Consider the following 12,343-nt stretch of genomic DNA (forward strand, 5'->3'; position numbering starts at 1 on the left):
GGATATGCAGCCCCCCACAAATATTGACTGTGAGAGGAGAGGGAAAAAACATACACAGACTGAAATCAGAATTTAGCAAAGGAGGCCACTTCTAGCTAAATAGAAAGGATAGGACAGAGTACTATGCGGTCAGTATTAAAACACTAGAAAATATCCACCACAGAAAATACAAGAACTCCACAGCTAACTAAAGATATGGAGGGTATATCTGCATCTCCAGAGATACCAGCTTGGCTGAACAAATCCTTATACAGACCAAGCTGGACAAGACAAAAACATGAAAAATAACTGAACAATAAGGCCACAGCATGTGGACAGCAAAAAATCAAGGCCAGAACTTATCTTTGTTGAAAAGAACTGCAAAGCAGGAGAGACCAGGCAGAGATGTGAATCCTCCAGGAACAATGGACAACTGGCACTGACTAAAGGGTGAAGCAAGACTAAATAGCCCAGTCAGATTTGCAAAAAGAGAACATACCTGACAAATGCTGTGACTCAGAGACAGCAGCGCTACCACTTACAACCACTGAAGGGAGCCCAAGAGCAGAATTCACAACAGTACTCCCCCTTTGAGGAGGGGTCACCGAACCCTCACCAGAGCCCCCAGGCCGATCCGGACGAGCCAAATGAAAGGCAAGAAACAAATCATCAGCATGAACATCGGAGGCAACAACCCAAGAATTATCCTCCTGGCCATAACCCTTCCATTTGACAAGATACTGAAGCTTCCGCCTCGAAAAACGAGAATCCAAAATCTTCGCAACCACATACTCCAACTCCCCATCAATCAACACCGGGGCAGGAGGATCAACAGAGGGAACAACGGGCACCACATATTTCTGCAACAAAGATCTATGAAAAACATTATGGATGGAAAAAGAGGCTGGAAGGGCCAAACGAAAGGACACTGGATTGATAATCTCAGAAATCCTATAAGGGCCAATAAACCGAGGCTTAAACTTAGGGGAAGAAACCTTCATAAGGACATGACGGGAAGACAACCAGACCAAATCCCCAACCCGAAGCCAGGAGCCAACACACCGACGACGGTTAGCAAAACGCTGAGCCCCCTCCTGAGACAACACCAAATTGTCAACAACATGAGCCCAAATTTGCTGCAACCTGTCAACCACAGAGTCCACCCCAGGACAATCAGAAGGCTCAACCTGCCCCGAAGAAAAACGAGGATGAAAACCAGAGTTACAAAAGAAGGGTGAAACCAAGGTAGCAGAACTAGCCCGATTATTAAGGGCAAACTCGGCCAATGGCAAGAAAGCCACCCAATCATCCTGTTCAGCAGACACAAAGCATCTCAAATAAGTTTCCAAAGTCTGATTAGTTCGCTCGGTTTGGCCATTTGTCTGAGGATGAAATGTGGAAGAAAAAGACAAATCAATGCCCAGCCTAGCACAAAAGGCCCGCCAAAACCTAGAAACAAAATGGGAACCTCTATCGGACACAATATTCTCCGGAATGCCATGCAAACGAACAACATGCTGAAAAAACAACGGAACCAAATCAGAAGAGGAAGGCAACTTAGGCAAAGGTACCAAATGAACCATCTTAGAAAACCGGTCACAAACCACCCAGATAACTGACATCCTCTGGGAAACCGGAAGATCCGAAATAAAATCCATAGAAATATGCGTCCAAGGCCTCTCAGGGACCGGCAAAGGCAAAAGCAACCCACTAGCGCGGGAACAGCAAGGCTTGGCCCGCGCACAAGTCCCACAGGACTGCACAAAAGAACGCACATCCCGTGACAAAGAAGGCCACCAAAAGGACCTACCAACCAAATCTCTGGTACCAAAAATCCCCGGATGACCAGCTAACACAGAACAATGAACCTCTGAAATCACTTTACTAGTCCATCTGTCAGGAACAAACAATTTCCCCACTGGACAGCGGTCAGGTTTATCAGCCTGAAATTCCTGAAGAACCCGTCGTAAATCAGGGGAGATGGCAGAAAGAATCACCCCTTCCTTCAGAATACCGACCGGCTCAAGGACCCCAGGAGAATCAGGCAAAAAGCTCCTAGAGAGGGCATCAGCCTTAACATTCTTGGAACCCGGAAGATACGAGACCACAAAATCAAAATGGGAGAAAAACAGGGACCATCGGGCCTGTCTAGGATTCAGCCGTTTGGCAGACTCGAGATAAATCAGATTCTTATGATCGGTCAAGACCACAATATGGTGCTTGGCCCCCTCAAGCCAATGTCGCCACTCCTCAAATGCCCACTTCATAGCCAACAACTCACGATTGCTGACATCATAATTGCGTTCCGCAGGCGAAAACTTTCGAGAAAAGAAGGCACACGGTTTCATCAAGGAACCATCAGAATTCCTCTGAGACAAAACGGCCCCTGCCCCAATCTCAGAAGCGTCAACCTCAACCTGAAAAGGAAGAGAAACATCCGGCTGACGCAACACGGGGCAGAAGTAAATTGGCGTTTAAGCTCCCGATAGGCAGAAACAGCCGCAGAGGACCAATTCGTCACATCAGCGCCTTTCTTTGTCAAATCGGTCAGGGGTTTAACCACACTGGAGAAGTTGGCAATGAAACGGCGATAAAAATTAGCAAAGCCCAAAAATTTCTGAAGGCTCTTCACGGATGTGGGCTGGATCCAATCATGAATGGCCTGAACCTTAACCGGATCCATTTCTATAGATGAGGGAGAAAAAATGAAGCCCTAAAAAGAAATCTTCTGTACTCCAAAGAGGCACTTAGACCCCTTCACAAACAAGGCATTATCACGAAGGATCTGAAATACCATCCTGACTTGTTTCACATGAGACTCCCAATCATCCGAAAAAATCAAATCATCATCCAAATCTACAATCATGAATTTATCAAGATAATTCCGAAATATATCATGCATGAAGGACTGAAACACAGATGGAGCATTAGAGAGTCCGAATGGCATCACAAGGTATTCAAAATGGCCTTCGGGCGTATTAAACGCAGTTTTCCATTCGTCACCCTGCTTAATACGAACAAGATTATATGCCCCTCGAAGGTCAATCTTAGTAAACCAACTAGCCCCCTTAATCCTAGCAAACAGATCAGAAAGCAAAGGCAAAGGGTATTGGAATTTGACCGTGATCTTATTCAAGAGGTGAAAATCAATACAGGGTCTCAAGGAGCCATCTTTCTTGGCAACAAAAAAAAAACCTGCTCCCAATGGTGAAGAAGATGGCCGAATATGCCCCTTCTCCAAGGACTCCTTAACATAGCTCCGCATGGTGGTATGTTCTGGCACAGACAGGTTGAAAAGTCGGCCCTTAGGGAACTTACAGCCTGGAATCAAGTCAATAGCACAATCACAGTCCCTATGCGGTGGAAGGGAACTGGACTTGGGCTCATTGAATACATCCTGGAAATCTGACAGAAACTCAGGAATTTCAGAAGAGGGGGAGGAGGCAATTGACATCAAAGGAACGTCACCATGAACCCCCTGACAACCCCAACTAGTCACAGACATAGATTTCCAATCTAATACCGGATTATGCACCTGTAACCATGGGAAACCCGGCACAATAGCATCATGCAAATTATGCAACACCAGAAAACAACAATCTTCCTGATGGGCTGGCGCCATGCACATGGTCAGCTGTGTCCAAAACTGAGGTTTATTTTTAGCCAACGGTGTAGCATCAATGCCCCTCAAAGGAATAGGACTCTGCAAAGGCTGCAAGGGGAAACCACAACGTCTGGCAAATTCTAAGTCCATTAAGTTTAGAACGGCGCCTGAATCCACAAATGCCATGACAGAAAATGATGATAATGAGCAGATCAGGGTCACAGATAACAGAAATTTAGGTTGTACAGTACTGATGGTAACAGAACTAGCGATTCTCTTGGTACGCTTAGGGCAATCAGAAATAACATGAGCAGAATCGCCGCAGTAAAAACACAACCTATTCTGACGTCTGAATCCTTGTCGTTCAGCTCTAGACACAATCCTATCACACTGCATAGGCTCAGGACTGCGCTCGGAAGACAATGCCATAGTGTGCACAACTCTGCGCTTGCGCAAACGCCGATCAATCTGAATGGCCAGAGACATAGAATCACTCAGACCAGCAGGCGTGGGAAACCCCACCATAACATCTTTAACGGATTCAGAAAGACCCTTTCTGAAGATTGCCGCCAAGGCATCCTCATTCCATTTATTCAGTACAGACCATTTTCTAAACTTCTGGCAATATGATTATGCCGCTTCTTGACCCTGAGACAGGGCCAACAAGTTCTTCTCAGCATGATCCACTGATTTAGGTTCGTCATACAATAACCCAAGCGCCTGAAAAAAGGTGTCTACATTAAGCAACGCCGGATTCCCAGGTTCCAGGGCAAATGTCCAATCCTGGGGGTCACCACGCAGCAGAGATATAACAATTTTAACCTGCTGGATGGGATCACCAGAGAAACGGGGTTTCAGAGCAAAAAACAGTTTACAGTTATTTTTAAAGCTCAGAAATTTGGACCTATTCCCAAAAAAACAAATCAGGAGTTGGAATTCTAGGCTCTAAAACCGGAGTCTGAACAATATAATCGAAAATACCCTGTACTCTAGCAGCAAGTTGATCCACACGAGAAGCCAATCCCTGAACATCCATACCAGCGCTGAACTCCTGAGCCACCCAGAGGTAAAGAGGGAAGAAAAAAAACCACAACAGACTACAGAAAAAAAATGGCTCAGCACTTTTCTTCCCTTCTTCTGAGATGCGGTTAACTCATTGTTGGCCAGTTGTACTGGTATGATCTGGTGGACTAAGAGCAGCATGAGACGTACTCTGGAGAAGGTGGTACCTGTACTGACCGCAGACCCTGAACCTAACACCGCAACTAGAAGTAGCCGTGGAATGTACCTAGCGCTCCCTGGACATCTCGACACAGCCGGAGGACTAATTACCCCTAAAGATAGAAAAGGGAAAACTATCTTGCCTCAGAGAAAATTCCCAAAGGATATGCAGCCCCCCCACAAATATTGACTGTGAGAGGAGAGGGAAAAAACATACACAGACTGAAATCAGAATTTAGCAAAGGAGGCCACTTCTAGCTAAATAGAAAGGATAGGACAGAGTACTATGCGGTCAGTATTAAAACACTAGAAAATATCTACCACAGAAAATACAAAAACTCCACAGCTAACTAAAGATATGGAGGGTATATCTGCATCTCCAGAGATACCAGCTTGGCTGAACAAATCCTTATACAGACCAAGCTGGACAAGACAAAAACATGAAAAATAACTGAACAATAAGGCCACAGCATGTGGACAGCAAAAAATCAAGGCCAGAACTTATCTTTGTTGAAAAGAACTGCAAAGCAGGAGAGACCAGGCAGAGATGTGAATCATCCAGGAACAATGGACAACTGGCACTGACTAAAGGGTGAAGCAAGACTAAATAGACCAGTCAGATTTGAAAAAAGTGAACACACCTGACAAATGCTGCGACTCAGAGACAGCAGCGCTACCACTTACAACCACCGGAGGGAGCCCAAGAGCAGAATTCACAACACAGAGCTGGTGTTCAGCAAAGGATATCTACAATGAGTTGTCCCTTTGTTTACATTAGTTTCTTCCATGTTCTCCAGTCTCCTCTCGAAATCCAAAGATATACTGATAGCGAATGTAGATTGTGGGCCCCATTGAAGACAGTGATGATGACGTCTGTAAAGTGCTATCTAATTAATGATGCTGAATAAGTGAGAAAACTAAATTAAAATAAATACATGTGCTCTACAATTTCAATCACAAAGGGGACTTTGGGATCCGTAATCTCATGGTAAGTTTGGGTTCCAGCTGTCAGGCCTCCAGTGATCAAATATTTATCAACTATCCTGTGGACAGAACAAACCTTTTAACTCTGTGTGGAGAGGAAATTTGGAAGTCTGCATCAAAATACCAAATCTTTGACCTTCTTTAGAAGAATATGTTAGACCTCACAATCTAAAAATATTTTTCAAAGAAATAAATTTAGCAAAAGTTATTGAGATGGTGCTTAATAGGTACAATATGCAGTAACTTGCATTTTCAGCTATTAGACACATATAATAAGTATGATTATCATAAGCGCTATGCTGATATCATGGCACCGGCACTGAGACCCAGTATTCTAAACTGGGGTGACAGCTGTAATGCACAGGCTCAGCCCAGCCTTATTGTTGGAAATCAAATGCAACTCAAATACTCACTGTCTGGGCTCGTGCACTTGGCTGTATTTTCAATTTGACAATTTGATGCTATCCTACAAAATATCTGACCAATGTTACTCTATGGGGCCTTGCACATGTCCAATGTTTTTAATCGGACTGAGCTAGTCCAAGGAAAACAAATGCATGCATAAGCTTGAGCTTTTAGTCAGATGACACATGACCAAGTCAATGTATCCATGGAAACCATTGAACTGCACTCGGATGATGTCTGAGTGCTGTCTGATTTCCATGGACTGACAGAATTGAGAAGATGGAGACATTTTTTTCTCCATCTTCTCCTCATCCAAGAGAATTGGATCACACTTGTATAAAACTCTGGTCAGAGTTTGTTCAGAGTGTGAATTGCATGATCGACCCAGGTGAATGAATATATGCTCATCGGCACCAATTCTTTAAATGCTTCAATTAAAAATATTCTACTTTTATAAAATTAATATTTCAAATGTCTAATTGAATTGTGTATGAAAAATCCGAGGCACCAGAATATTCAGGAAAATTTTAACTTTTATTTCATAGCTTAAAATACAACGCAACCACAATATATGCCAATGTTTTGGCCATTTTCTAGCTAAAATGTAGAGCTAAAATACAGTCAGTATTGACTGGAGGCCGAACCGAAGAAACACAGAAGTTTACTATTGGTGCATGGTAGCTTTTCAACTAGATTAATTAAATTGGAAAGATTTAAAAAGAGTGGCCTCGTCAAATGCAATGCTTAATCAACCTTTCCAAAAACAACAGTAAGCTCCAAAATTAGAGAGTATGACATGTATGAAATAATAAATGGACTTTTTCTTTAAATCCTCCATATCTCACAGAACCTACAGTGGTGGCCACATGGACCCGATCATTCATCAAACACAATGTCTCTGGAACATGCCTGTGACCAATCATAATTTTTGATTTTTGTAGAAGTGTAGAACAATTCCACAAGATTTGCTTTTATCTATCGGCCTCCTTTGTGTTCTCAGTATACAGCACCATGGAATTGCCCTGTGAAGTGCCAAGATTTTCTTTGTATATGTGATACCATATATAAACTTTCTGTTTCTTCTTTCTCAATATCAATTCAAGTTTTCTACAAAACTTTAAAAAATATAATAAACTCACAATAATGTTTTAGTGAAGATAATGCGGTGTTATTTTTCACCAAAGTCTATACATGTACAATGAAAGGGAACATGATTGATGTATATTGGACATGCGTTTGAATAGCAATGGCTTACTGCATTAAATTTGGTAATAGGTATAGCTCAGTCAGTTCTCATTATCATATTGATGAAGGTGCTTTTCTACACAAAATGATTGACTTATGCTTTAATCTTGATAGCTAGAGCTAAAAACTATTTTTCCTGACCTGTATTCATTTTAGCGCTGTTTAATGGACTTTCTATAAAAGTTTCAGTGTTCAGTCTTATTTTTTATTCAGGTGCTTTACGTTAACTCTTTATTGCATTACTTCACACAAAATTGAGCAGTGTTTTCTGAGACCAAATTTCTGTTTTAAACATAATTACATAGTTTTATAGGTTGGAAAAAGACCTAAGACCATTAAGTTCAACCTTTCTCCACCAATTATACATTTTGTCACTAAATTATCTATAACCCATAATGTTATCTGGACAGAGGAAAGCATCCAGCCCTTTTTTAAGCTTCTAGAGTATCTACTATTACTAGCTCTTGTAGTTGGGAATTCCATAGTATGACCGCTCTAACTGCAAAGAACCCTTTCCAGATTTAGCTACCTGAATTGCCTTTCTTCCACATGCAATGAGTGCCCCCTAGTCATTTATATGGTCTTTGGAAAGAATAAGTCATGTGCCAGTCCTTTGTAATGACCTCTGATATATTTATACATGTAAATGAGATCTCCTCTAAGATTGTTTTTTTTCTAAGCTAAACAAGCCCAACTTTTACAACCCCTCATCATATAAGAGATCTTCCATCCTTTGTAAAAATCTAGTTGCCACCTTTAAACTGACTCTAACTTCTGAATATCCTTTTAAAAATGTGGAGCCCAAAACTGAATCCCATATTCTAGATGTGACCTCAAAAGTGATTTATAGAGGGGGAACAATATGTTGGGGTCATGGGATTTTATCTATTTTTATACACCCTAAAATCTTGTTTGGTTTTGTGGCTGCTGCTTGACATTGAGTACTGCTGCTCAGCTTACTTGTAACCAGAATGACCAAGTCCTTCAACTGTTCTGCCCCATTTAATGTATATGCAGCAATTGGATTATTCCATCCTAGGTGCATTACTCTACATGTTTCTTCATTAAATCTAATTTGCCAAGTGTTTGACCATTCAGTCATCTTATTTAGATAGTTTTGCTATATTGTAGTGTTAAGGTCAAATTTTAATATCCTACATAGTTTGATGTTGTCAGCAAAGACTTACACTGTACTCTAATCACAGTTCTAAATATTAGTTAAAAAAGTACTCTCATCAAAATTGTTATTCTCGTAATAAATTGCAGTCATCATATTGTATAGCACTGTGTATTTACAATTGCTCATTTTGGCCTTCTACCCAGTTATTTTTTCTCTTTTCTCTGCTCTATGTAGAAATAGGAAGTCACTTGTCCATGCATTTATCATACTACTCTTAATCTTCTTACCCAGCTGCTCTCACTCCCCTCTGTTAGGAACTTTGCAGTGTCTTATGACTTATGAAGGGAAAATTGACCTCCTCTTTTTACATGGGATTCAGTTAGTCTGTTTTAATCACGTAATAGACCTAATAGAAGTAGAATAATTAACTGGGTAGAAAGGCAAAATGAGCAATTATAAGTAAACAATGCCATATAATATGATGACTGCAATATATCGATGAAAATTTTGATGGGAGTGCTTCTTTAGGTGAAAGTGTAGGGATTACTCATTCTCCCACTTGGTAGAGCATTGTGTGGATTCTGGGTCGGAGGGCAATTTTATGTCTTACGCCTTCGCCCAACGACACGCAATTCCCCTGGTAATGTTAGATCAGCCAGTTACCATACGAGTGGTGAATGGGTCGACACTGCCCTCTCAGATAAAACACCAGACCTTTTTCTCTACAAAAAACAAAGAGACAGTGCCACAATGGATGGTGAAAAAATAGGAGCTTACATTTATTCTGCCTCCTGTAGCAACGTTTCGGTCAACAGACCTTTATCAAGGTCTGCTGACCAAAACGTCGCTACAGGAGGCAGAATAAATGTAAGCTCCTAATTTTTCACCATCCATTGTGGCGCTGTCTCTTTGTTTTTTGTGGTCTTGGTACTGTCCGGGATGGGCTCCCTGGTTTTGGACCTGCGCCCTTGTGTCCACTGAGACCTTCAATCTATATATATATATATATAAGGGTGCGGTTTTGACTTTCTTTTGCTATCATACCTTTCTCTCTGTCCATGTCGACATCTCATCAGGAGATAAAATCTCTGCTCGTCATTCCTGAGGGAATTGATGTTGTCCTGTTAGGGATACCTTGGCTACAATACCACTCTCCTCATATCGAGTGGTCCACAGGCAGAATTTTGGGATGGGGGGAATCTTGTGGGGGTAGATGTCAGAGGGAAAGCGTTCAGGTTGCTACTACTGAGGTACCCGCAGATCTATCCTCTCTCCCCAAGCAATATTGGCCCTATGCAGACGTATTCTCCAAACGGGCTGTGGAGACCCTTCTGCCTCACCGTCCATATGACTGTTCTATTGACCTCTTGTCTGGTGCTGAGCCTACCCGGGGTCAAGTCTATCCGTTATCTCTCCCAGAGACGGAGGCAGTGTCTCAGTACATCCAGGAAAATCTGGCAAGAGGATTCATTAGGAAGTCAGTGTCACCTGCAGGGGCTGGATTCTTCTTCATGCAGAAGAAGAATGGGGAACTACGTCCATGCATAGACTGCAGGGGTCTTAATGCCTTCACCGTTAAGAATAAGTATCCCCTGCCCCTGATATCTGAGCTTTTTGACATGCTTCGGGGAGCAAGGGTATTTACTAAGCTAGATCTGCGGGGTGCTTACAACCTGATTCACATCTGTGAGGGGGACGAATGGAAGATGGCTTTTATCACCAGGGATGGACACTATGAATATGTAGTGATGCCCTTTGGGCTCTGTAATGCCCCAGCCGTTTTCCAAGACTTTGTAAAAGATATCTTCCGAGAAATGCTTTCCACCTTGGTTGTAGTCTATCTGGATGATATTCTCATCTGCTCTCCAGATATTGATTCCCACCGGAGAGATGTTTGCAAAGTCTTCGACCTCTTACGAGCTAATTCCCTATACGCCAAGCTGGAGAAATGTGTGTTTGAGCAGGAGTCTTTACCTTTCCTGGGCTATATCATCTCCGCCCAGGGATCCTGCCAAGCTACAGGCTGTGATGGACTGGCAAGAACCTCATTCTCTTAAAGCGGTGCAGCACTTTATGGGGTTCATTAACTATTATCGCTAGTTCATTCCTCATTTCTCAACTCTGGTAGCTCCCTTGGTTCCCTCACGAAGAAGGGAGCAAATCCCAATTTGTGGTCTGAGGAGGTTTCCAAGGCCTTAATTTCTATTAAGTCCCATTTTGCTAGCGCTCCCATCCTACATCGCCCTGATGCAGATAATAAGATTCATGATGGAGGTGGATGCCTCTTCCGTTCGTGCTGGAGCAGTCCTCTTTCAAAAGGATGCTCAAGGTCGGAAGAATCCTTGCTTCTTCTTTTCCAAGACCTTCACACCAGCAGAGAGGAATTATTCCATCGGGGACAGGGAGTTGCTAGCAATGAAGTTGGCCTTCTCTGAGTGGAGACATCTTTTGGAGGGGGCTCGCTATCCTTTCCAAGTATTCACAGGCCACAAGAATTTGGTTTATCTACAAACAGCCCAGCGGTTAAATTCTCGCCAGGCAAGATGGTCCTTGTTCTTCTCCCATTCCATTTCACCCTCCATTTCCTTTCTGGGGAGAAGAACATTCGTGCCGATGCTCTCTCTCGCTCCGTTGTATCATCTGAGGAGGAGGAAGAGAAGCCTCGGCTTATTGTCCCTACCAAGAGTCTGAGAACTGTGGCCCCGGTTTCGCTAGAGTCTGTGCCTCCAGGCAAGACTTTTGTACAATCCAGTCTGCGTCCGGAGGTTCTCTTTTGGGCTCACTCATCCAGGGTGGGTGGACATTTTGGGTCCAAAAGGACATTTGAGCTACTGGCAAGGACACACTGGTGGCCGCATATGGGCTGTGACGTCACAGACTATGTTTGGACAAGTCTCCTTGTCAACAGCCAGCTGAGTTGCTTTACCCCCTGCCGGTGTCGGACAGGCCCTGGGAGATGGTCGGGATGGATTTTGTAGCTGCACCATTATTTGGGTAATCACCGACCGTTTTTCCAAAATGGTGCATGTGGTGCCACTTGCATGGCTACCTTCTGCATGGGCACTGGCAGCATTGTTCATCAAACACATTTTTCGCCTACACGATATGCCGGACAAAATTGTCAGTGACCGGGTCCCCAGTTTGCATCTCGATTCTGGAGAGAGCTTTGTTGTCTGCTCAGCATTGAGTTGAATCTTTCCTCGGCATATCATCCCAAGACGAATAGGTTGGTAGAGAGAGCCAACCAGACTCTGGTCACATATCTACATCATTTTCTTTCTGCCAGGCAGGATGCCTGGGCATCCTTGCTACCATGGGCGGAGTTTGCGCTAAACAACGCCGCAGCCGACTCCACCGGTAAGGCTCCATTCCTACTAAATTACGGCCATCATCTGCATGTCCCTGTGCCCATGCCCGTGTCTTCCACCGACTCCAGGGTGGCAGACTGGTTTGTGGAGGCATGGCACATTTGGGACCGCACTCAGGATGCCATTAAGGCATCCAAGGAGAGAATGAGGTCCTCCACCAATGCTCATCAGCGCCCCGCTCCGACCTTTGCTCCTGGAGACTTAGTGTGGCTCTCCGCCCGTAACATCAGGCTGCATGTTGAGTCCACTAAGTTTGCACCTCACTACTTGGGTCCCTTCAAGGTCCTCGAACAGGTTAACCCTGTGGTCTACCATCTGGCCCTTCCTCCATGCCTAGGTATCACCGATACCTTTCATGTGTCCCTCTTGAAGCCCGTATACATGTCCCGGTTTTCCCGAGTCATCTGCTGGGACATC

At 43.5% G+C, this 12,343-nt stretch overlaps 1 protein-coding gene across 2 annotated transcripts in view; it reads left to right on the forward strand.

Annotated features, from left to right (window-relative positions):
- CADM2 (cell adhesion molecule 2) overlaps nucleotides 1-12,343 on the forward strand; it is a 784,471-nt gene that overhangs the window by 92,869 nt on the left and 679,259 nt on the right. The gene's annotated exons all lie outside the window — the stretch shown is intronic.

Source organism: Ranitomeya variabilis, chromosome 3, assembly GCF_051348905.1.
Source record: "Ranitomeya variabilis isolate aRanVar5 chromosome 3, aRanVar5.hap1, whole genome shotgun sequence".
Taxonomy (NCBI): Eukaryota; Metazoa; Chordata; class Amphibia; order Anura; family Dendrobatidae; genus Ranitomeya; species Ranitomeya variabilis.